Genomic DNA, 27,401 nt, shown 5'->3' with positions numbered 1-27,401 from the left:
CCTATAACTGTATTTCCTAGAAGATAATGACTAAGATCGTATGCCACACTAATGGAATGTAAATCTTCACCTACATAGTTACAGGAGGTGGTAGAGGCTGCTTTCTCTGTATGGCTATTTCTTTTGGTATATGAATAAATGGTGGCAGACCATGAATATTTTTTCCATGCATCGGTCTTAACTGCCTCTGTGTTTATTTCCCATAATATTTTAAAATTTTATAATATAATATTTTATATTTTATTTAATATTTTTAGATGCAATATTTTCTTAATGTGGAGTTTAGGCTACACTTATCTCACCCTTGTGCTGCATATTAACCAAACTGGAACAGCTATTACATCTGAGCATGAGATTTACCATTTAATGTTTGTAAAGGCCCGGTTAACCCTATACATATATTAAAGTATCCAAAAACATTGACAGAAGATGCTTGAAATAGTAATCTTTTCAACATGCTGCAATAATAATAATAATAATGAATAGTGCAAAAGTAAAGCTGTTCCTATTCAGTTTTGCACCGTTCCTTTTGTAGCACCCTGTAATTAAAATGTCAAGGGAATTAAAAACAGTTAAAAGCATGACCGTTAATAAGGAAACAAATATAAACAATATGGCACATTCTGAAAGGCCCTTTCTCCTCTGAGCAGTCAGACCTCAAAGGCCTTCTGAAACAAAAAACATATCTCCACTGTCTAAGGAAGGATAGCAAGGAGAGGGCTAGTCTAAACTCTGCAGGAAGGAAGTTCCAGAGCCTGGGAGCAGCCACCAAAAAGGTCTTCTCTGTGTTCCCACCAGATGTAACTATGAAAGCGAGGGGAAAGAAAGAAGGGCCCAGAAGAGCTCAAAATATGGGCAGGATCATATACTGTAGCAGAATGAAGGGGTTTGACAGACTGCCCCAAAGGGGTGGTGGGACACCGCCCCTTCCCTAGCCAGATTGGGGCTGTGGCAACCTCATGCTGCGGCCCTGTTCTAGCCTTTCAAGGGTGCAAAAAGGAGCTGAAAAAAGCAACTCCCTTTTCTGCCCTCAAAAGGGTGCCATAGCTGCAGTGGCTATATGGCGCTCCTTCATCGCTGCATCGTATGGACATAGCATCAGAGGTGTACCTTGCTGTGTGACACCACACGCCGCTCCACATGTGTGTCGTGTGGAGTGGCGTGTGGTGTCAGGATGCCCTGTGGGGCGGAGTCAGACATATGTTGTGAGAACATCACACTCTGACATTGCCTCCATGTTGGCTTTAATGGCTGGTGTGTACAGGGCCAAAGTCATTCAGATAATCTGGACCCGAGGTGTATATGCTTTAGCTATTCTGCCAGTATTAGGCTTCATTCACACATATTAGTTGTGGCAAAGAAGCCGTTTATCCATGACCAGAGCCTATGCCATTGCAGCATGCTTCTGAACACTGGGGTCCTATGCATGGGCCTCATGGGGTGGGAGAAGGTGTTAGGGACAGAAGGATCCACATGACCAGCCTCAGTCTGAGGGTTCCATATCTAGGTGTGAGAAAGCAGCATTCATACATTACTATGAAAGGGGCCTTACAAAAATGGTACAGTTTACCAAGTTATCATCATATGTACCATTAGGGAAGAAATCCAAAGGTGGCTCATAAATACATGCACATCTCTTGATTTAATTATGACTTTGCAACTGAACTGGTCCAAGAGAAAAGCAAGTTGCATGAGGTGATATGAGCCCCTACTTGTGTGATTGCTCACTTGTACAAACACTGCCATCACTTGAGCAATGATCATATTTATCTGAACGTGCTGTGAGCATTGCCTATTTCCAATACTGTTTTGTTATGGGACAGGCTTACAAGAGTGACCAAGTAATGGAGGAGTATGAACACAATTTTTTTTAATCCTACAGCTGCATTGCATTACCTACATTGTTCTCAGTAGAGGCTACTAGACGGCCAAAATATATGTTCATTTAAACTACAGTGATTTCTCTATGTGCTTCCCTTTTTCTTGCTACAATTCAATGGATCTTCTTAATAGTGTTTTATATTCCTAGCTGGGATTTTATAGATTTTCTTTGCAAGTAAATGCAATACATCCTATAAAAATAAAAGGGGAGAAATACCCCTCTCTCTCCTTCAGTATGATAAATTATGGGTAAAATTAAGCTGGTATTTCCTTGGTTACTTATTAACGACAGTTCATTTAACAGAATCAATATTTCAGGCAAAGAGGCAAACACTTGCCACACTGCCCTGTCTTTTCCCTCTACTTTTACAAGCTGGTTTTTAAAAAATAAAATGCATCTGCCTGGAAACCGGAGGGGAACGAGGAACAGTGCCTCTTATCTCAGGGATATGCAAAGCACATTTTATTTTGCCTTTTATCTCTCCAATTGTATGTTGATCCCATACATATAGATTGATTTTGCACAGGTAGATAATGAAAAGTCAAGGGGGAAAATTTACACAACGGCACTCAGGATCTCAGCTCTCTATTGGTATATAAATTGGTTTATTATTTCATTCTCTTAAAGAGGGCCATCCACACTGGGAAGCACTTTAAAATCTAGCATGTTTAAACACAAACCCATTTACCACCCATCTCTCTTTTTTCCCTTTGTAATTTCAACAGCATTTGGGGGTTAATTTCGAAAGATATTTATGTGTAAACATGCTCTTGCTTATGCCTAACTCCTGCATCCGTCACCTTGTTCCAACAGTTAAGTCACTAATGCCGAATTTCTGACAGGATGACAATGACAGCTGTGAGCTCAAGACATGTAAGTGTTTCTCCATTTGATGATACCTTGTGAGCTGTTCCTAATACATCGTAAGTGCTTTGCATTTAGCCAATATAACCTATAGTCAGGAGGGCCATCCAAGCAGAGAAAAGGGAGCGCTGGGTGTGGAAGAAAAGCTTGGAACAAAAAAGTTAAAACAATAAAATAAAATCACACCACTCTCTGCAAACAAAACAGAGGAAACGTTATTAATAAACATCTTCTGGACATTTGGTGGCACATTTTGGCTGCTCCAGCTTAAGGCAATTAATTCAGAATACTGACATTAACTCTCTAGCTCGCTGACAGCTTGGAGCTGGAACTAAAAATGCTAGTTCTCCAGGGAAAAGAGGAGGCTAGTTGGCTCTTTTTCTGGACTGTTTGCTTATAGGCCCAGAGAGCAATCTTCCTTGCAGAATGAAATGCAAGGACACAAACAATGTACCAGGGAGAGAATAGGAGATGGGAATGAACAGTTTGAACTATTTGCTCAGCAGAAGGGCAGCCACAATTGCCGGCCAATGGCTTTCCCATGCATCAACTGGGGGGCTTCTTAGCTTCTTTTGTTGTTGTTCTCCTTCCTGCAGCCAGATAAGAACACAGCTGCAGAGATTCCAGCTAACTTTGGGCCTGGATTTATTCACAGAAGACTCCCTTCATGTTTACTGTATTTATTTTTCTGCAGACGTTTCAGTATCACAAAAGATAGATATTGCAGTATTTCCTCCCCCCACCAATATTCCTAAACTAGAGTCACATTCTGTGGAAAGATAAATAAATTTGCAATCCTTTATCTCCATATTTGCATTAGTCTCCATCTCATGTGTTTTAACTGTGACATGGAAAACATTACTGAACAGCCTTAACAAAATCCCTAACTGAAAATCCAGTCAAAGTTAAAGAGTTCAAGTCCTGCCGGTAATGCACACACTCTCTTACTGAAATCATTGAAATGGGATTGCCATGGGCTAGACCTGGTTTATTCTGTTTGATGCTGTGAGTGTCTTCTAAACTTCCTAACTTATTTTTCCAGTGAAACCTACATCTAAGCAAATGTGCTCAGGACTGCAGCCTGTGGTCTCCCAGGTTTGGCAAGAAAGGATTCAAAGTAAGGTTCAAGTATGTATGAAGTCTCTCATTCACAAGGTCACCACAAGCTGAAGTCAACTTGATGGCAGTTAACAACGCTCACACATACACACACACAATAGTTGAATCAAACAAATGAACAGCACTGTTTTCAGGAAGAATCTGGATCCCAAAAGGATACTATAAAAATGGGGGGGGGGGGGGGAACCACACTCACATACACCATACAACCAAAACCTGATTTATTACAATGATTAAAAACAGGTATTAATATAAAGCACACACACACACATTTATATACACATAGTGATTATATATCATTTCAAGGCTATAGTTCTTTTAAAGAACATTTGTGGCACTAACCATTAAAAATAACTCATGACAATCACTTAAGACACTCCTGTGAAATAAACAGATATGATTTGAAAAATTGGAGGACATTTTCTGCTTCAAATAGTGGCTTTATTTTAGTTCATGATTGTCACTCACATACTAACTATCTCTATAAAATACACATAACTTTATGAAGTCCCAGATATATTTCCAAACATGCAAAGGAGTTTATGGGCATATAGCCTCAGAGACAAAACTGACATGTGCACACAGGCACATAACCAACAAAATATGATTTGCTGTTTTAAACAAGATGTGTTTTAATTGCAGATTCATTTTGGTGTTGGAAAAGTGACCGTGTTTAAGTAGCAAAATAATTGTACACATAGTCCGCCCAGTTTTTCAATGGTAGATTTGGATACTTGTTTATATGGTGTCTTGAAAAGCTGCACTGAACTGTTTAAAAAATGTCATAGCAGTGTGAAATGGCAAAATTCTCCCGCAATATACATTGAATAAGCAATCTGGAAAATACTCTGCCTTCTGCCACCCAGTGGGGGAACCCTGATCATTTAAATTCATGTTATTTTTGCTGTAGACATACATTGGCATGTGTTGCTATGTCTACTGAGGCAGTTTAAAAGAGTTTGTTTGCATTCTGTAGTATTAACATTTTATACTGGTTCCAGTTTATTGAGGATATGATATCTGTTCAGTTTCACACACAAAGTAATAAGCTTTTTTACTAGAGAATGTTTCAAGTTACTGGTTAAGAAATAGGTACAGTGGTGCAGTAGATTTCATGTCCAGGAAATTCACTTGCATGCACCCAAAAGATTTTGGTGGGTAGCTGTAACAATGATTATATTTTAAAAATCCTTTCTGCTAATTGTTACCCATGATGTAAAAACCATGCTGTAGATACCTTTCATGCAAACCAATACATGAAGCATTTGTGCCAATTTTTATATGGTTTGAAGGAAGCCATTAAAATGCATCCAGGTCACTGTCCTCAAATCACAGATGATTTTTTTATTGTTATAATTTATATAGTACTGGTGGTGTACAGGGCTTTACTATGTGATTCAGAAAAAAAGTAGCAAATCTTCATCTAACAATCTGGATTTATTTGCATATTTTAGATTATTCTGCACCCTCTAATGGTAATAATTTTGTTTAAATTTTGTCTGAGGTGAAAAGGATTTTTTAAAAACAAAGAGTGTGTAATTTACTGATATCATACTGAATATTCTCAGTCAAGAAAGAGCCTCATAGGAAGTGCAAAGTTTACACACTGCCAAAACATTGGGTATTTTTCCTCTACTGGGTGGTCAGGAGGAAAGGCTGAAAGGCAAAAGGACTCCTATTGTATCTGCTGTGTCTTAAGAGCTGACCTCACGTGCCTCTAAAAAGAAGAAAGCACCTGTTTATCTCTAGTTATCCCCTGTTTCTGTGAGCTCCAAACTGCCCCCACAGAGATAGTGTCTTCCTTCATGGGGGAGGGGAGAAGGAGGAAAGAATCTCTAACAATACTTGGAAAAATATATATTCCCTTTGATTCTGAAATCATCGTGTGCAACAATGCACAGAAAGCTCAAGATAAGTGAAGGATGCTCAAATGCTCACCCCATTTATTTGACTTAGAATACATAGGAGGTTTGTTGGATGTCATGGAAATGCACTGTGAGGCTGATGTATGTCCAGATGCACATGTACATCTAGTCTGAGCATGGGGATCTGTGCACAGAAACTTGCCAGCTAGGCCCTCTAGTTACCTCAACAAAGGACAGCCTTTTGCATTTTGCACAACATGAATCTGTCCCTCAAAATGCTATCTTGGTGCTGATTTCTCTGCCTCATGTCACACAGGATCATTTCCTTTTGATGTGATTGCAAAGAGCAGCTCCTCATTCACAGTCCTCCCCACAATGTTGTGTGCTCCTGGAGAATGCACAAATAATAATAATAACAACAGAGTGCCAAGTGGTCTTACATGATATGAGGTGTAAAGCAGAGAGCTTCCCTTGAGAGTACTGCACTTCCTTCGTTCAGTCTCATGTCCACACATCATCTACCAAACAGGAGCAATCACATTGACTTGACTTAAAAGTTTGCTGTATGAAATACTGTGCTAGCATACAAGTGCTTTGTATGCTCAAAAACACCTTTAAAATGACAGTTTTTAGTAATAATACTGACACTATAAACAGCCAAACCTCCATATATCTGGGTTCTGCATCCTGGAATTCCAGCATCTGATGCTTGAAAATGTTAAAAGAAAATCCAAAAAAGGAAATCTTGTTTGTGCCATTTCATATAAGGGACACAGTTTTACTACCCCATTGTATATAATGGAACTTGAGCATCCATGGATTTTAGTGTGCATGGGGATCCAGAAATCAACCCCTAATGGATATTAATGGATACCAAGGACCCACTGTAATAACAGCAATGTCAGACCCCCTCTTCAGACCCCATTAGTTAGAGAAAGGAAATTACTTCTGTTTTCAAAAATGAACCCAAGGATTACTTGTCTCTGGACATGTACAGGAGCATTCCCACATTCCACACAAAGGAGCTAATCATACTGCTAAAAAACCTGGCTTACCTCTCCCGAGTTGAATTCTAATTCAGGAGGCAGCCGGGTTCTATCACATGCAATATGCTGCTGAATCCACCCAGCCCAGATGCAACCCAGGTCCAATGAGTGCTCAGCAAGCTGCTTTTCAAATTTGGAAAACTCCCAACTTTGAAAAGCGGCTTGCTGAGTGCTCCTTGGACCTGGGTTCTATTCGGCCAGCAGATTCATTGGCGAGTTATGTGCGATGGAACCTGGATGCCTCCTGAATTAGAATTCAACTCGGGAGAGGTAAGCCAGTTTTTTTTAGCAGTGCGATAAACTCCAAAGTCAATTTCTTTTAAAAAGTAAATTAAAAGTGCAGACTAGTATATGTTTATTCAGATGTAACTAGCATTGAGCTTAGTGAAGCTTGCATCTTTCTAAAAGAATATGTATGCCCTCTTAAAACTTGGTCCACACATGCAACCCCACCCCCCAAAAAACAGGTTCCTATAATAAACGTTTGGGTTGTTACAGGATTCACACTAGAGGGCTGCTGTTCTAATTCTTCAGTCATGGAAGCACACAAGGTAAAAATGTGTTTGTGAAAAGGATGAAAAGCAGTACCAGTTAGTTTCTTGCAAAACAATTTTGAATTTTTTTTGGGGGGGGGAGTTGGAGTCGATGGCCCTTGTAGTTTCTTCCAACTCTATGACTCTATGCTTTTAATAGCAATGGAAAATTTGCCTTGAATCTTGGCTTTTCCAAACACTAGACATATAGGTCCAAAACACACTAGAGAAATAATCCCATCTGAGACTATTTTAACTTCCCTGGCTCAATGCTAGGGAAGTCTGGGATCTGTAGTTTTGTGAGACATTCATCTTTCCCTGTCAGAGCGCTCTGGTGTCACAATGGTGCAGTACAGACCTTGCAAAAGCGCTGTGCTGGCACCAATTTTAGGGTTAGGGACCGCACGGCAACTGCACAGACCCTAACCTGAATACGTCCCAGTGGTGCAATAATGGTGGCATCCTGTGTACACGGGCGCCACCATTATGACATAACGGACGCATAGCATCCACATGTTGTGTCACGCTAGTTACATCATGAATGCACCATTGGTGCACTCGTGACTTAACTATGGCAGTGCAAAAAGAACCTGGTTTTTCTGGGTTCTTTTTACTCCAGAGTGACGGTGCGTGGTTTGGCGGCTGCGCTGTCCCTCTGGAGTAAAAACAGCTTCCAGCAGGCCACCGTTTCTTGGCTGTCTGTACTGCACCAATAAACTGCAATTTCCAGGATTCCCTAGCACTGAGCCAGGGCACTTAAAGTGGACTCAAACTGAATTATTTCTGCAGTGTGTTTTGGACCATAGTTAATGTATATCTTAACTATGAAAGTGATAACAGTTTCATACTCGTGTGTAATGGCTCCATTCTAAGAAATCCTGAGATTTTTAGTTTGGAGGCACTTAGAGTTCTCTGCTACAGAGCTCTGTTTTCCTGAACTGCAGGAAAAAGATACCCTGCCCCTATGCTACAGAAATAAATTGATCTAATCTTTAATCCCTCTTTTTTTCAGGGTATGTTGTTCCCATTTTAATATCACTTCAAAATACAAATATCAAGACTCCACAGGACACAGCAATTAAACTAGCATGAAACTAATACAATTGTGTAGTGCAAGTATACTTTTCCTTTCTTGTTTAATTAAATAAATCCAAGACACTAATGATGTAAAGGTAGAATGGCTAGAATTCAAGAACCCAGCCAACTGGCCAATATAGCAACTATATTTTCCAGGGTTTTTTTCCTCACTGGTTTTGCTCATTCCTCAAACTCTTGCTGATTTGTCCTTTTCCACACCTCATCTTCTTCTCCCTACATCCACAGTAGGAGAAATGCTAATTCATTAATTCATGATCGGATTCTCTGTCTTTATGCGTGTGTGCATGCATGTGCGTGTGCGTGCGCACACACACATCTTTGGAGCCAGGAACAGACAAGATTCAATAGGAAGCTCAGTTGTACAGAAGCAGTGATGTACCTAGCATATTTGACACCTAATGCAGATCATTAACACTCTCTTAAATTATTTCCCATAATAATCATGAAATGAAACAATAATGGCCATAATAGAAATGTGACAAAAATCTTTTGATATACACACACATATGTATATATATGTAATTATGCCAGTAAAAACTAATCAATTAATTAATAAAAGAATAAACATTAAAATAAATATTTCAGTAGAGAAAGAAAAAAGTAATGGATTAATACATTTAATATATTAAAATACATTTATGTATTTTTTGGAGAAAAAAACATATTATCCACAGTATGCCTCTTCCTTTTCTGAACCCAGCTTGGATATCTGCTCCATGTACAGTGAAAGTCTTTGTTGTAAAATTCTTAACATCACTTTGCTTGCATGGAAGGTTAATCCAACAGTCCAATGGGAACTGCAATCCCTGGTGTCCTGTTTCCTGGGAATTAGAATGTGTCTTGAACATTTCCAATCCTTAGGCCATTGGCTTGTTTTCTCTATTTGTTGGCAGATCTTATAATTTGAGTGGATTCTGTCTTTGTGGCTTGGAACAGCTTTTTTGGTATGTCGTTTGTTCCTGGTGATTTATTTCTCACAAGTGCTTTGAATGCAGCCTCCACTTCACTTCCTAAAATTGTTGGGTTCATCTTTCTATCCTACTTTCTCCTCATTTCAATCCCAAGTGGGTGGAGTACCTTCCCTCTCTGGCGGGTGAGCTAATCAGTGTCTGAGGATCAAGCGAGATCCAATGAAGTGGCAGGGAGGTGGATTGCCACTGGTGCCCTCCTTGAATAACTCTCATGCCCCACCTTGGGGATCGAGGTCTAACAGCTGAGAATCTGTATTCTAGTAGGTGTTCTCTCATCTCCTTTCCATCTGTGAGCATCCAGTTCAGCTATGAGGAAAAAAACAATCTCTGGCTTTGCTTTGTGAACGAAGATTCAGGAAGGACTCATCCCGCACTTTGTACAAGTGCGTTGGTGACTAAAAAGGCCAATCCGGGATAAACAGGTCCGGTTGCAGAAAGCACAGCGGAAAGTCTCCTTGGGTGATGTTTCCGAGTTGCGGTTCTTTCAGCGTTGTCGTTTCTCTTTGAGACTCGTTCGCCGTGAGCTTTTGAAAAAGGCTGCAGCATCAGCTATGAGGAAAATACAATAATAATAATAATAATTTGTTTTATTTATATACCGCTATTCCAAAGATCATAGCGGTGAACAGCAAGTAAGCTAATTAGCAAGTAAGCTAATTTGCCCCCAACAGTCTGGGTACTCATTTTAGCGACCTCGGAAGGATGCAAGCCTGAGTCGAGCTTGGGCCCTTTTGCTGGTCTTGAACTCACAACCTTGTGGTTTTGAGTGAATGGCTGTAGTACAAGCATTTACCCACTATGTCTTTGCTCTCTGTGTTGATATGCTTACAGCAAGTAAAAACAACAGCAGCAAAATCAGCTCTGCTCTTTGTAGTAAAAGCCCCTTTCAAGCCTGTCTCTGCTTCCAGATAGCCTAGATACTTGTTTTTTAAAAACTGAAACCTTAGAATCTGGGCCAATTTATGATCCTAACGGGCAAAGGTTACAACATCTAGAATCTGAATTTAATTCAATAAAAATAATAACAAAAACACTTTTGGCCAATTTGGACAGATGGGAACCTTACAATATGAGTCATTGACACTGTCCACCCAAATTCTGGAAAATCTCCACTGGACTGACCATTCTGCAGAAAAGGAAACACATTAAAGAAGGAAAATTATAACTTACATTTGAGGACAAATGCAAAGGAAAAAGAAGAAGCACAGGGGGAGAAGAATCCCCTTTAAGACTAACTGAGATTTTGTGGATATTATTATTATTATTATTATTATTATTATTATTATTATTATTATTATTATTATTATCCTGCTCTTTCCCCAGAAGTGGGACTCAGAGAGGCTTCACAACATCAAAAAACAGTACAATTAAAAACATAGAAAAAAGTACATTAAAAAGGAATTAAATTGTTACAATATTAAAACAGATAGTTATTAAAATAATAAAACAAATTTATATATATATATATATATATATATATATATATATATATATATATATGTCTGTGTGTGTGTGTGTGTGTGTGTGTGTGTGTGTGTGTGTGTGTGTGTATCAATTCACTTTTGCAATCTAGCTGGAAAAATCAATTTGACAAAAGATACATTTTTACAACCATTTCCCCCAGAAGAGAACTGAAGTGCTGTGAAGTCCTGGGGAAAGGCATGGAGAAAATTGCTACTCCCTGGTTCAGTTTCCACTTTGTTTTCTCATGTGATAAGGCTCCATGTTAAAATATACATCAGTCTTAAAAGGGCTAGATTTCCTTTCCCCCTCTCCCATTTCCTTTCTCTTCCTGAAGGAACAGACTAGCAACAACAACAAGTTTATTGATTAGTCAGCTGACCATATCAATAGAATACTAAATACAGTTACAAAATACAACATATAAAATTCAAGATAAGAAATATCAAAATATCCGTATATATACAAAGATCACACTTAAAACTCAAAAAGGGAGTTAAAACGGACACAGGCTAACTAAATGCAAATTTAATAAAATGGGATACAAAATAAAATAGTCTAAAATAAGACTAGCTAAAACAGAGTGGGAGATAACAATGAAAGTGTTTAAATGAACTCATTGCTGTGACACAAAACTGCATTTTGTATAATAAATTGATCTCTCAAGCGAGCAGCATTAACTACAAATTTAGCTACACATCGCACTATATGTATGCTCTCTCCAGAGAAAAGATAAGACAATTTAGCTGAAAGGTCCCAGTAAGTCATTCTATCCAAGAATGGTTGTAAAAAGTGTGATCTCTCCTTATCATACAGGATATGTGGAATATCCTCAATAGCTGGGGCTATGCAGATACATAATCTTTCATAATAAGGTATTTTTTGAAACCGTCCTGTTCTTATCATTGAGTTCAATTGTTTGAATCTAGCTCTGGCGAAGGCTGTTCTCTGGCTCTGTGTTAAATGCAACTCAAGATAATTTTCTAGGCCAAATACAATTTTATTTTTAGCTAACCAGCTAAGAGATTTACAACCAGCTAACAAGGCTATGTCTGATTGTGTGCTGATGTCCCATATCCTTTGTTTTAAGGATTCCTGAACTGCATGCCCAGCTGAAAGAAAGTAAGAAGGAGAAAAGCCTAATTGGAACAGTACCAGGGATAGCTGACAAACCCAAAAATTAGGGCACCCAATAGCCAGTTGTTCCTCTAGGCAGACTCTAGGGAATCTTCTAGAATCCATTTTGGAGATGTTTAGCCAGTAGTTAAGTGCTTTTATCCATATCTGGCCTTGTATTGAATAGATCCCATGTTCTGCTCTCATTGCTTGGGCTGGGGTGTTCTTGTCAGTTCCAATGATCCTCCTTAAGAAGCAACTCTGTGCCTTCTCCAAAGGTGGAGATTTCAATTGGCCCCATACTTCTGCACCATAAGATAAAATGGGCAAGATTTTGGCTTTATAAACTTCTAGGATAGGGGATACACTGGAAGGATGGTTGTAACTAATCAGCTTATAGAGCACACCAGAATTCACAATAGCTCACTGTTTATTTCTTCCAAAGTGGTTTGTCCATTTCCCTGTATTTGAGAAAAGTAGCCCTAGGTACAAATATGAATTGACTTGCTCGATCCGTTCACCTTCCAGGAACCAGTTGTATTTTCTGCACTTTCCCCCAAATACCATCACCTTAGACTTTTTTGTTGATGACTAAAGAATTAAGAGAACAATAAGTGGGTAGGGTCTGCAATAGTGGTCTTAAACCCACTTGCATATGAGCAGTTAGGACCATATCATCGGCATAAAGCAAAAAGTTGAGATACATATTGCCTATCTTAGGAGTATGAGCTGATGTAGAAGAAAGAAAACCAGGAATGTCATTAATATATAGATTAAATAGAGTAGGCGCCAAAATACATCCCTGTCTTCCTCCTCTAAACACATTAACTTGTTTGGACAGTGCACCGCTGGCACCAGTACGCATGCTTGAACAGGTATCTGAATGGAGAGCTTTAAGCAGAAAAAGGAGTCTTGCCTCCATATTCATTTCTGCCAATTTGGACCAAAGAATATCTCTGTTGATTGTGTCGAACGCTGCTCTGAGATAATAAATTGTTTTCCTTCAGACATGTACTTAGTGATAAGATGGTGCAGAATAAAACAGTTATCCATAGTGGATCTACCTGGTCTAAATCCCGCTTGTTCTTCCACTAGCAAATCTTTATCAACAATCCAATTCTCAATTTTGCCTAGTAGGTGTTTTGTACACATTTTTGCCACAATATCAATAAGGCTTATGGGCCTATAGTTTTGGGGTCCCCTTTGTTGCCTTTTTTTTAAATAAATGGGAACAATAATGGAAAGTTTCCAACCAGATGGAAAGTGGCCTGTGTTATTAATAAAAGTGAACAAACCAGTCAGGGCTACTTCTTTGAGAATGCATGATATCATTTGCAAAAGTAAGTGGCATCTACCATTGTCCCATCCCCATCTCTTCCTTCTTTTCTGCCTTACTCAAGGCAAGTCCAAGAGGAGGGAGAGGATACAGGCTTGACTTGATGCAGATTGGGAGTATCTCCTCCTCAGATTGTGTTCCTGGTAGCTGATATCTGCTTCTCTTTTCTGGTCCCCCAGTGAGGGTGCGAGAGAGAGAGAGGAACCAATATTGCACCTCCTTATTTGTGCACTGGGACAGACCACCTCCACTCCTCTCATTAGGATGCCACTGTACAGAAGTAGGGCTAGTATTGCTCCAGCAGTCAAAAGATGTGAAGTTTAAATAGCCTGGTCTTAGTTCCACAACCAAAACTTGCTGTAGGCCTTTCAGCAAAACCTAAAAGCTCTCTGCTCTTCAGACCTTTACTCTTGACCCTTATCCTTACTCTGGCCTGTTACAGATTGCCAAAATAAAGCTGCTTCGGGTCTCTTTGGAGGTATGCTGTTTAAATAATGCATGCATCCTAAGAATCTGGAAGCTGCACCAAAGCTGCATTCCAGTGCTTAGGAATGGAGTGTGGCTTTGGCGCAACCTCCAGATTCTTAGGACCCATGCATCATTTAAATAACATACCTCCAAAGAGACCCGAAGCAGCTTTATTTTGGCAGTCTGTAACAGGCCTCTCTTACCCTGATGAGGCAAATTTCTATCACCCTTCAAATAAGTATGGTACTGCATGTTACAGAGAGATTTTAATGAATAAAATTGAATTAATCTGTTTTAAAACAAAACAAAACAACAACATTAACCAGAGATTAATTAATTGAGCTATGACACTTAAAGTGGTGGATTATTTCAGCAGTGAGGATGCAGTCCTAGTTGGGATAAACAGTGTTAGGCCAATGTCCCCTAGAGACGTGTTTTACCTGCCCTGTTCGTCTATGCTTTGAGTGCAGCATGGCTGGTTATTCTCAGACGGTTCATTACCATTGCTATCGCATGTGTCTACATGCGTCTGTTCTTTCAAATCTCCTGTTGGTTTATAATGGCCCCATGGATTTCACTGAGTTTTCTTAGGCAAGGGAAACTCAAAGGTAGTTTGCCATTGTTGACCTTTGAAACAGAGCCTACAGAACCTGATATTTCTTGGATGTCTCAGTAAATAGATCACACTGTAGGTAAAATGGAGGTGTTTCCTTTACCATTTTGAAGAGTACATTTATACCTTTCCTTTTGCAAAACAAACAAACTTGTCAGAAATTATCTCCCCAAATTTCCTTATGGTATGATGCTATGTCCTCATTCTCTTTTAGGAAATAAAATAGTTTCATGGCCAAGAATTGCAGTAAGAGGCTGTGATCAAGCACTTGAGTACAGTACTCAGCACAATTGAGAAATTCCTGACTTTTGAATTAAACAAAGGCATGCAGAAGGTCAATGTAATCAAGATTGGTCCATAGAAAAACATTCCAGTCCTTAATAACAGGAATCTATGGCAGACCTGTCTGAGTGCGGCTTTTTGGGGGGCAAATGTTGATAAATGAGTCTAGTCTCACCACTCCTTTCCATTTCATAGCTTCATAATACAAATGGATGGGACATAATAAGGAGTCATTTCAGGGGCTGCATCATTTTAACTAATTAACCCATTGGTTAGTAGCAGTGCAATAATACATATGATGACAACATAGAAATATATCCCACTGAATTTGAGGGTGTTTATTTGTAGGCAAACAAGCCAAGGACTACAACCTCAAAAACTCAGGACAGAGCAATGATGGGGGGGAAGAGAATCCATGGCAGATGCACTGCCATTTCCTAATCTTGTGCTTTTCTCTCAAGGGAATGGCTGCCCTAAGATGATGTCTGCTATGATGTATTTGCTGTTGTTATATGCCTTCAGGTTGACTCTGATGTGTTACCTTTATCACAGGGTTTCCTAGCCAATAATTATTCAAAGGAGGCCTGCCATTGCTTCCGTTTAGAAAGTGTATGTATACCTTCATGTCCCCTGTCAACTTATGGTGGCCACATGAATTTCATAGGATTTTCTTAGACAAGGAATACTTAGGAGTAATTCTTCTTTTGAAATACAGCCTATAGCACCTGGCATTTGTTGGCAGTCCCCCATCCAAGTACTAACCAGGGCTGACTCTACTTAGCTTCCATGATCAGGGATCTGGTGCCTTTAGGATATTTAGGCCCTATATTTTAGGATGAGAGTGTCTGACAGGGGAGAAGGATATGGACAATTTTGCTGAAATTCAGTTCCCTTTCATTTCATTTGTAAATAAAGAAAATTTGTAAATAAGGAATATTCATCTGACAAAACATCACCTAAAATCGCTGGAATAGTGGTATAGAAATAAAATTTTATTATTATTATTATTATTATTATTATTATTAAAATTTTGGGGAAAATATTTTAGCTGACCCCATGGTCAAAAAGAAGAAGTAAATATATGTAAATCCTAAAATCAGTTATTTGTACCATACAGTATGAATGGTAATGATTCTTGATTCTAATTGCCTTTCCTTTCTCTCTTTTTTTATTGATAGAAAGTAGCACTATTTTGACAATGAATTATTGTTTCTCTTTTAAAAAAGCCACTTCTTCTTTGTTTTTCCTTTTTATGTGAATATTAAATAAACAAATAAAAGAAAAGAGAAGAAAAGAGAAGAAAAGAAAAGAAAAGAACCTGACTCCCCAGAACCAAACCCAGCACTCAAACACCAAACTACACTGGCTCCTGACAAACGTATCCATTATCTGAAACCAAGAAGTCTTGCTTCATAATTATTGTTGCACCCATATGCCATTATACAAATTTGACTGAGCAAGCTAATATTGGAAGATCTGCTGCAACATTGTTTTTAGAAGGTATACACATTTGCTCTAAGCCATCTTGCCATTCCTTACATCTGAAGTATACACCTTGTTGTCTGATTCTTTGAGTGACAAGAAATCTCAGATTGTCTCAAAGCAGTCATGAGATAAGAAAAAAGGTCTTCTTATGGATCAGTAACAGGAAGTAGAAGTAATAAATAAAGACACAGGCCGATAACATCATCAGCTGAAATTCATCTAGGTCTTCAACAGATTATGAAATCGTTCTGCACTATGGGGTCATAGGGATCCTGCCTGTTTTCTACCAGTCCACAATGGCTGGTGAGGCTATCAGCATAAAACAGTGACTCTCTGGGGCCTTTGATCAATGTGGAGGGAGGAAAAGAATACCAACCTATGCAATACCCCCCAAAAAGACATATCCAGATGTACATTGGACTTGCAGATAAGTGGGTTGGACTGGATGGCCCTTGTAATCTCTTCCAACTCCATGATTCTTAAGCTGCATTTTTAGGGAGAAAGCTAGAGTATGATCTAATAAATAATAATCCTTGTTGTTATTGTTGTGTGCCTTCAAGCAATGACAGCCTAAGATGACTCTATCATATGATTTTATTCAGGGAAAGGTGTGAATATACCCTGCATACTCAACATTATATTTTTGGGTCTCCAAATTTTTATATCTGGGGCCAGGCATGTTCTTAAGATGACCTTTGGAACACCAGGTGAATTTCTCATGGGAATGGCATGGAGACCTGAAGACATGTGGAATGACCCAAGTAATACCACAACAAATGCTGAATGGGTGTGTTGATCACTTTTTCCTCCCCCAGGCTCTTTGCCTGTCCTCTTGCATCAAGAGACAAAGGAGGTCTCATTGCACTGAAGGAAGGAAGTCAATGCTTCCTACCTACGCCTTGCTATGTTTCCAGCCAACATCCCTATTTATCCACCCTGAGATTGTTCTAATCCAATCCATGTTTTTTCAACTCCAAAGCTGAGGGGTCATCAGGTCTTTGTTGCAAGATAGCACACTCTTTAAGGCTAGGATCCCAGATGTAAGTATCAGTTCCAAACCTAGCCTCCTTGTGCACAGAGCTGATCCCCAGCCTGTGATCCATGTATTAACTGTGTCACCCTCAGATCCCAGTTTGAGCCACATTCTACTTTCTCCAGGACAGGTAATTATCACCTGTTATCACCACTCAAACTTTGGTATTCAGTTTCCACACTTTCATTTTGGTTATCTGTGAATGGTGTGTCTGTCTGGATTACTATTGTGTATTTGGTACTAGTTTTGCATATTTCTAAATAAAACCTTCTTTATTCACCCCAAACTTGGAGTTCTCCTCAGTTATTACTGGTGTACACAGGTGCAAACAATCGTCAAGTTATCTAGCGTCTTGTAAGCTCCCTTGAACTAAACAAATTTCCCAACTTTTAAAGAGAAGCTGACACAGTTGGTGCAGATCCTCCCCCATCTCCCCTTCTTTGCGTGGAAAGGGGGTTGCTATTGTTTTCCTTTGTGGCCGAGAGAGTGTGACTTGATTAAGGTCATTTAGTGGGTTTCCATGGATGAGTATGGAATCGAACCCTGGTCTCCTGGAGGCCTGGTCAACACTCTAATAAGATATTAAATTAAGTTTATAAGGATGTTATAATTATTAGATTGTAATAAATAAATAACAGATGGTGCCACAGTGTGACGTAGTTAATCCTCTTTGTTTACATGTTAATATTGTTGGAACAGCTGAATATTGCTATCCTTTTTCATAGCAATCCATAATCCCCCCTTCAAGAAGTAACATTTAAAATAGTAGAAAAGATACAGTCAAACAGCATTCACATAAGTACTTTCATCAGATTTCAGAAGAGTCATATATTCATAGAAAAAAATTGGCTATTGGGAAATACTGTATCACCAAAAGAGAAGAGGTACTTTTCAGTCCTGTTGAAACAGTTTGTAAAAACTCTTCCCTCTGGCCTCACAGATACTTATAAAAGTAGCAGACATGAGAAATCTCTGTGTCTCCTAAACCTTTCAGGGGTCATGGAAGGATCATGCTTATTTACAGGTCTTAGATAAAAGGAAGGATATTTAGGAATTTTGATAGCAGGCGAGGCAGAAAATAAAGCCATGAATCATGTGACTAGTGTATCAACAATATAATTCTGAGTATCTAGTTGATGACATAATAATAATAATAATAATAATAATAATAATAATAATAATAATTTATTTATATCTCCCGCTTCTTCCTTCGGATCGACATGGTAAAGTTTGCATACTGAGGTGCTAAGAATCAGAGATCTTATTTATATTTTATTCTTAAAATGTCTACTATCTGTTCACTAAATCCATGCTCACATTGGCTGACCAATCAATCAGAATGATAGAAAAGTCTGAGCAGACCAGAGTGAAGAAACCCTGGGACTTGGCAGCCACTGAAAATTGTAAGTGAGGAGAGCAGTAAATCTGGGAGAGCATCCATGGCCAATGTGTTGGAGAGCTCAGGGCTTGCTCACGGTGATCAGAGAGAGACCGGTTGAAGTGGGAAAAAGGCTGCAGTGAAAGGCATATCCTGTCAAAGAGATTGTGCTCCTTGAGACAAAGGATAACATGATGCCCCCCCCTCCATTTCCATACACAGAAGCCAACCAGACAGGAATCTGAGCCCTTAGTTCAATATTGGTGACAGCCTAGTGTCCTCTACTGCATCTGAACAAATCAAACTGTCATTGGGGTGAGCAGTGCAGGACATATGAGATATGACCCTGATAGCTCCATTTTCCAACATACCACTACTCTTCCCAGTCTCTAGCATCTATTCAGGCAGCCTCCACCATTGACCTAACGGTAGAGATAGTCCTGAGTGGGAGTGATAAGGGATGGATGATGAAGGATATAGAATAAGGAGGAAATGGAATGATAAGGATGAGATGACTCTTTCCTTAAAACACGTTTTGTATCCTGCTCATGTTCCAGCCATCCCTCAAAAAGGCATCTAGCTAGTTGAACAAAATTGGGAATCCTTGCTCATTTGGGCTCCTTAGTTTATGGATATGAAATATAATTTTAAAAGTCTCTTACTACATTTGCTGCCATTTCTTACCAGACCATGAGGAATATCTGTGCCATATTTGTCAAACGCATTTTGAGTGAGGATGAAAATACCCAAAAAATATATCCCCCTCCCTGTTCTGAGAAGAAAAAAATCACATGACCTTTGGTTGCATTGATACTGCTCTCTGAAGTTTGATGGCAACATTGAAGTTTCTCTGAAGATGCCAACCACAGCTGCTGGTGAAACGTCAGGAATAAACTCTTCTAGAATACAGCCTCATAGCCTGCAAAACCCACAAAATACTATGGATGCCAGCCATGAAGCCTTTGACTTCAACACTGAGGTTTGATTGCAATGAAGTCTATTATTCAGGTCATCGAGATCCTCCAGGAGAAAATGTTGGTATTGTCATGAAAACTGATCAACATATCTCCCCCCACCAAGTGTTCACACACATTTGATTTTAGAAATGCTGGAAAAATACATCTGGATTTTCTGAAAGACTTTCAGATGAAGCACCTGTGACTTCAGAAAAAGAAAAAGGTTCAAAGCTACCTTGTGATCACAATATTTTGGGACAGATCCAGATCTCGGCATCAACCACAACGGCCCCATTGTCTTGGAGGGTGGAAGTCTAATCCCAACATGCAAGCCTTTACATGGTGAGTTATTTATAGCCTCAACTGCAACTCTATTCTTTCTCTGGCAAGTGGCTGCCCTGCTTTATGGGTTTAGGGGTGTGTCCTTTCTGGCTCAGAAACTCAGATTTTCGTACCCCCAGCTGTGAGCCTTGAAGTGATAGATAATCTCTTGTAGATAATCAGCTGGGTGAGGATGAGTTTTCTATAAAGCCATGAGGGATCTTATTGACAGAGGCTGACTTTAAAAAAAAATCCTGTAAGCAGAATGACATCCTCTCTCCTAACCTGCTGTCTTGTTTGTTTTACAGAGCTCCATGACATACATTAGTGAAGCTACTGATCCTTATAGCAGTGGTTTTTAAATTATGTGCTAGAGAACATCGAGATTCCTTGTAAACCATGGAAGGTTAATAAATGAAGAGATAAATGAAATAGCAAGCTTCTTTTATAACAACTTGACCACTACTACAAAATTGCACTTATCATTTATAGCTGAAGTGGAGCTTTGGAGGTAGAGGTGCTTATGAAATTTGTTCTTTGCAAAGTCCAATATGAACCGACCTGATCTGTACCCCTAGTGCAACATGAACATTAGAAAACAGCTATTGTTCGATGTCAAATTTCTCTGAATTCCACAATGAATGTCTTCACTCAAAATGTACCAAAATGCATATAAAACACGTGTTTTAGGATGAAATGTATTTACAAATACTTTCGGATGCAATGCATGTAAAAATCCATGCTCTGTAAGAAACTATGTTCAAAAATGTATATTTAAAATGAACATCTGTGTGGTTTTAACAGTGTTCTGCACATCTGTAGGTGGATGTGTTCTTGGTTACAAACTTAAACAGAGAGTTGTGTAACACATTGTCTCAAAATGGAATTGAATAAATAATCACTACACCCAGATTTTACTACCACATTTCTACCTTGGTGATGGTGTAAAGATGTACAACATTTAGCACAGGGCAATGATATTTTCCTTGGGAAACTGTAGCAGTGCTTATTGGAATTAATTCAGTGCAGGTGGGTGGTATGAGTGTTAACAATGGCCTAGGATAGACCACTGAGAAATGTCTGCCTGTCGGTGCCTGTTTTTTCTTTGCAGGGATGGTGCAGACACCTAAGGCATGCTGTCACTGCAGAGCAAAAAGAACCTGGTATTTCCAGGTTCTTTCTGTGGTGCTGCAGTGATGTCGCAAGTGCGCCATAGGCACACTCGCGATGTAAGCAACGTGCAGTGCCATGCGGATGCTGCACAGTGCTTACATCACAATGGTGGCACCCGTGTACACAGCGCGCCACCACTGTAATGCTGCCACTACATAGTAGGGGTAGGGACTGTGCGGTTGCCTAACCCTAGTATCAGCGCTACTATGGACGGCACTTGTTGTTGGTGTACCACGCCTATGTTTGTTCATCTGTCATAATGGTAATATTGGTAGCAAAATTGTGAGTGAACAAAGGCTGAGTACCTCAAGGTTAAAAAAAGGACTCCCAGAATCTTCCACCTGTTACTGTTGTTTGTGATAGTTATATTTATATTTATTTATATTCCACCCTTTCCCCAAAAAGCAGCTTACAATATTAAAAAACAGTACAATTAAAACATACAATATTGATGCAGTAAAATAGAATTAAATTATTATAATATTAATGCATTAATATCATACCTTTCTCCCGAAACTGAGACTCAAGACAACGTATTGAAATTTTTGTCTTTGGGAGTCTTAGTGTCTTGGGATTGAGGGAATGGTGGCCCAGGAAGACAGCCTTCAGCATTTCAAGACCAGGCAAAAAATGGGGATAATGGCCAGGCTATCTCTGCCCTAAGGTCAGTGTTTAGTATTAAAATGCCCTAGAGTGTTTAGTATTAAAATGTGTACTGTTTACACTATTACAGGCCTGGCTTGCCACTGAATTAACAGAATGCATGTTGATATTTAACAGCTGAAGCTTCTATAGGAGACATTTAGTTTAACATAGAATTTCTGTACAATATAATGAGGTATCTGTCACTATACACAGAAATGAAGAAGTGATACATAGCCGCCATACTAATTCAACAACCCACAATGATAGTGGTGGGTAATTCTGCTGCATCTTTGCATTGAATAGGATTGGATCACTCCATAAATTCAGAAGAAGAAGAAGTAGTGTTGCTTTATCTTAGTGCATATTCTTTGATACTCTAAAAGCAACCCTTTTAAAGTATATGACTGAAATCTTCCTCCCATTTTAATTGAGAAACATGTACTTTTATGCTATATGAAATACTGCTCTTTGTAATGAACAGTCAGTGCTGATATTAAAACATCATTATTTTCTTCTAATTGTTTCTTCAGTTTGAATATGTTAATAAACACAACTGAAAATGCCAATTCTAAAACAATTTGCCATAAATTCTGCAATTTAATTACATGCTCTCCTGCCAAATGCTTTCTCTTGCTTTTGAACACCTTGTTCCATGCCTAAATCATGACCTTCAGGCTTTGTAAAATGTAGGCACCAAGTCTACCCAAAGGACTTCAAAGCATAATCAAGGCATTTCCAAAGCAACAATAGGTAAAAGCATGACTTCTAAGGCAGCTCCTTAACCTTTTATAGCCCATTGTGGTTTGCTGGTTCCCTCCCCATTCCCCCCCTGTTGTTGTTAGTGCTAATTGAACCATAGACTTAGCAACTGAATGATGTTTCAAACACAAAACTGGAATGACCATGAAAGGTGACCTACTTTGTGTTTATGACCAGAACAAGAAGAGCTCCAAAAGGTAGTATTTCCCCATTGCTCTAAGAATGGGCTATCCATGTATTTGTCTGAAAGAATTTCAGTATTGCAATAATGATGCTTCACTCCTAGCTTGGAAAAGTGACTTTTGGGGATGACAACTCCTTGAATCTGGCTGGAAATCTACAAAGTAACTTTTCTTACGTTTGCTCCCCCCTTATGTTTAAGTAATGATCCAACCTATGGTACCCAAGGTTTGTGATTCTCTGTGAACCTTCATCTAATAGATTGGAGTTTAGCGTAAGTTCATTCGCTGCCCACTGACAATTTTGGTGGGGGATAGGTGATGATGAGATTTAAGTATTTATTCCATGAAGACTTCCAGGTTTTCCCACATGGTTTCTTATAGAATCATATAATCATAGAGTTGGAAGAGACTATCTTGCTATTTTAAATTCTAATTGCATATCATTCACTTAGAGAGAGGTGTGCATTTTCATTTGAACTGTAATATAACACAGCTCTTAATATATGTCTCTAAGGCAGGTTACAGACTGCCCGTTTGGGGCGGCTTGCACCCGCCCCTTTCCCCGCTGTATCGAGGCCTCAGCTGCCAGACCGGCAGCCTCCGAGGCCCCGATCCACCGCTTTGCAGGCCGTGGGGAAGCGGCAAAAGGCCGCTTCCCCGCGGCCTGGAAAGGGGTGTCCTTCAGGCTTCAAGCCCCAAGGACACCCAGCGACAGCGGGGAGGAGGAGAAAGGGGCCTCTTGGCTCCTTTCTCCTCTGTGTCGCTGGGCACAGCCATGTAAAGGCTGCGCCCAGCGACACAAACCCCAGAAGGAGCTCTGTTTCGGAGCTCCTTCTTGCCACTGCGGAAAGGGAGCTCTGGGCGCCCTCGCGTGGCGCAAAGACGTCACATCCGCGCCGCCTCATTTGGAGGCAGCGCGGTCGTGACGTCGTAATGGCGGCGGCCATGTGGAACGGCTGCTGCCATTTTGTACGGACTGGATCCGTACTAGGGTTAGGGGCATCAGGAAGTGACGCCCCTTTCTAACCCTAATACGGACCCAGTCTGTATTTTCAAGCCCGTCTGTAACGGGCTGAAGTCTTATTTATTTGTTGATTATAGATCTTCCTGATGATGGAGCATCTTCTGTCCTGATCCACTTTTGGGTGATTGTATTGAACTGCCTGACCTTTTGGATTTGGAATAAATTAGTTTCTGCCCCATAATAGCGACTATGCTTGTGATGAAGGTGAATTTTTCCAAAATTATTTTTATAAGTAAGTTAATATAGACCCATTACAGACGGGCAAAATGTGGCATGGCGGCGGCGGTACTAGGGTTAGGGAGTGCGCACCATGCAGACGCTCCCTAACCCTAGTATGTATTCTGCACATCAAAATGGCGGCACCCTGTACACATGGATGCCACTATTTTGATGCAACCGACGCTTAGCGTCCGCATGTTGTGTCATGTTTGTGACATCATGAGTATGCCATTGGTGCACTCGGGCATCACAAGCGCGATGCAAAAGAACCTGCTTTTTGCGGGTTCTTTTTTTGCCAGTGGGAAACCGTGTGGTTTATCTGCTGTGGCTTCCTGCCAGCAGAAAAGGAGGTGCCAGCAGACCACCCTTTTTGGGCGATCTGTATCCTGCCATAGTTATATGTTGATTTCTATGCTGTTCACTGCTGTTAAATGTACTATACTGTAGCCCACTTTTGCATATACTTATGTCTATTGATTTCACTGGGACTAAGGGCTGATACAGAGCAGTAGTAAAAGTCACCTTGCAGGTGGTGTGGGGGCATGGCATATGCATGAAGCATGCCCTGATGCTGCCTGGATGCCGCCTGGAAACCACCTGCCTCTCCACACATGGGCTGGCTCACAGCGCTCCAGCGGCATGGCATTTAGACACTGCATGGCTCCTGAGTGCCACCAAGCCGCAGTAGCAGTGGAAAGGGCACCCCTTTGCCTGCTCCAAAAGCTGGATTGGGGCTGTGGCATGTGGTTGCCTCAGCCCTGATCCGGTGTTCTAAGGGGTGGGGTGAAGCCACCCCTTTAGGGCCGTCTGTTTTGACCCAAAGTCTGCAATACAACTACAAGGAGCCCTGGTGGCGCAGTGGTTAAATGCCTGTACTGCAGCCATTCACTCAAAACCACAAGGTTGCGAGTTCAAGACCAGAAAAAGGGCCCAAGCTTGACTCAGGCTTGCATCCTTCCGAGGTCGCGAAAATGAGTACCCAGACTGTTGGGGGCAAATGAGCTTACTTGCTAATTAGCTTACTTGCTGTTCACTGCTATGATCTTTAGAATAGCGGTATATAAATAAAACAAATTATTAAATTATTATTATTACATTGCTAATTTGTTGTTATTATGTGCCTTTAAGTGGACTCTAACTGATGGCAACCCCATCATAGGAGTTTCTTAGCAAGAATTATTCAGAGGATGTTTGCTATTACAGTCATCCCTCCATATTTGCGGCTTTCATATTTGCGGATTTGATTATTCGCGGATTTCATTAATATGTTCTCTCTAGGACTGTCCAGGTCCTCCAGTGCAACTCTGTGGTCAACTTTAACTAAAAGTTGCACTGAAAGACCATTTGTAGCTACTCCAGTGCCATTCTGTGGTCAGTGTATGTTGGACATTGACCACAGAGTTGCACTGAAGGACCTAGAGATTCCTAGAAAGGTGTCCTCTCAGGTAAAAACAGTGTTTTTGTTATTTGCAGTTTTTCCATATTCATGGGGGTCTTGTTCACCTAACCCTAGCGAATATGGAGGGACAACTGTACATTCTTAGGCTGCTAAAGTGTGACTTGCCCAAAGTAGGCAAGTGGTTTTCCAATGTTGAGCAGGGATTAAAACCATGTTCTCCCAGAGTCCTAACCCAAATAGCAGCTACATTTCTGTACCTTTTCATACTGAAGTAAGCAGTTTGTAAGTGGTTTACAACGTGTAAGCTAATTGCCTCCAACGAGATGGGTACTTATTTTAGTGACCTTGGCAGGATGCTAGGCTGAATCAACCTTGGAGCGCCTGGCTGGAATCGAACACACAAATCACTACACCATACTCGTTCTGAACAACCACCTATAAGTGAATAAGCACTGTTGAACTCAATCTACTTCTAAGTATACACATACAGATTGCACTGCAAGACTATGAAGGTCTATGTAAATAAAAACAAAAGTGGGATTATAACTCAAAATATATCTGAAAACAAAAAAGAGGATTTAAAAAAAACCCAGAAATAAATTTAATAAATAAGATCAAATATTTGGGTTTTACAATTACAAGAAAAGATTAAGACCTATATAAGAATAATTATATTAAAATATGGAATATAATAAAAAAAGTTTTTAAAAAGTGGAACAACTAACAATTGTTGCATCTCAGAATTGCATCTATCCAGATGAACATATTACCAAAAATGTTGTTCTTGTTTCAGACATTACCTATCTTGTTAAATAAACAAGCTTTTAATGTATGGAAGAAGGATATTCAAAAATTTATATGGCAGGGAAGAAGATCAAGTATTAAAATGACAGCTATGTACGACTGTAAAGAAAAAGGAGGATTAGGACTACCCAATTTAGAATATTATTTTTATGCGCGCACATTGAACTGGATGAAAGATTAGATAGTACTAGAAGAAAAAAGAATCCTAGACTTAGAAAGTTACCATCTCTCAAAAGGTTGGCATGCATACCTATGCTATGACAACTTCAAGGGAAAAAAAGAATATAAAAAACCCACACAGACAAGCCAAAATAAAGCTGCTTCGGGTCACTTTGGAGGTATGCTGTTTAAATGACACATACATCTTAAGAGCCCAGAAGCTGCGCCAAAGTTGCATTCCAGTCCTTAGGACTGGAGCATGGCTTTGGCTCGGCTTCTGGCCTCTTAGGACACATGCATCATTTAAACTCTAAAGTGACCCAAAGCAGCTTTATTTTGGGCTGTCTGTTTGGGCCCAAGAACACTTTATTAGGAAACCCCTATTTAGAGTATGGAACAAATATAAAAAACATTTCTATAGTAAACTGCCCAAATGGTTCTCAACCCAGGAAGCCCTGCATAATAAAGAAAACTTACTGAAAGGGAGCTGGCCCAAATATGAACACCTATTAGTTAAGAAAAAAAATGACGTAAACCTAAAATCATCAGAAGAATTAGAAAAAGAAGAAATAAAAATCCCTTGGTATGTTTACTCGCAAATAAAAGAAGATTTAAAAAAAAGATATGACCAATTATGGAAGAGAGGATGAAGCAAAGTTACTACATAAGATTATGAAGGGGGGAGAAAAAGGTATGATTTCTAAATTATATAAATCATTGTTAGAGATTGAAATGAAAGAAGAAACTATAAACACCAACATGGTAAGCTGGATGTAAAATTTTAATAGATCTGTACCACTAACGCAATGGGAAAAATCTTGGCGACTCACTCATAAATTCTTGAAATATAATAATCTAAAAGAAAACTACTTGAAGATTTGTTTTAGATGGCACCTTACCCCCTGCAAACTAGCAAAAATAAATGGGAATAAATGTTGGAAGTGCAGAAAAAAGGTGGGTACAATGTATCACATTTGGTGGAAATGTAAAATAGCAAAGAAATTTTTGGGGAAAAAATCTAAAACAGGGAAAGGAAATTGAATCTTAAGTTACCATTAGTTCCAGAACTATACTTACTCAATATTACTGAACCTGCAAAGGAAATTATGAATCAGGAAGAAAGTAGTATTTTGATTTATATGATAACTGCGGCTCGAATTGTGTATGTGCGTTATTGGAAATGCAAAAAGGGCCCTTCAACAAAGGACTG

At 39.6% G+C, this 27,401-nt stretch overlaps 1 protein-coding gene and 1 long non-coding RNA gene across 2 annotated transcripts in view; both read left to right on the top strand.

Moving 5' to 3' along the window:
- Window positions 1-17,444, top strand: part of LOC149316835 (uncharacterized) — a 46,085-nt gene extending 28,641 nt beyond the window's left edge. Inside the window, exons 3-5 of the long non-coding RNA XR_016280717.1 lie at window positions 2,696-2,755; window positions 3,789-3,863; window positions 15,935-17,444. This is a non-coding gene — a long non-coding RNA (uncharacterized LOC149316835). The remainder of the gene's footprint in view (window positions 1-2,695; window positions 2,756-3,788; window positions 3,864-15,934) is intronic.
- Window positions 1-27,401, top strand: part of LOC149316829 (thrombomodulin-like) — a 902,913-nt gene that overhangs the window by 126,357 nt on the left and 749,155 nt on the right. The gene's annotated exons all lie outside the window — the stretch shown is intronic.

The sequence above is a fragment of the Sceloporus occidentalis genome, unplaced genomic scaffold (genome assembly GCF_023333645.1).
Source record: "Sceloporus occidentalis isolate IW3139 unplaced genomic scaffold, rSceOcc1.0.p SCAF_3, whole genome shotgun sequence".
Classification (NCBI taxonomy): Eukaryota; Metazoa; Chordata; class Lepidosauria; order Squamata; family Phrynosomatidae; genus Sceloporus; species Sceloporus occidentalis.
Note: the sequence above shows the minus strand (reverse complement) of the source record. Positions and strands in the feature narration are given on the sequence as shown.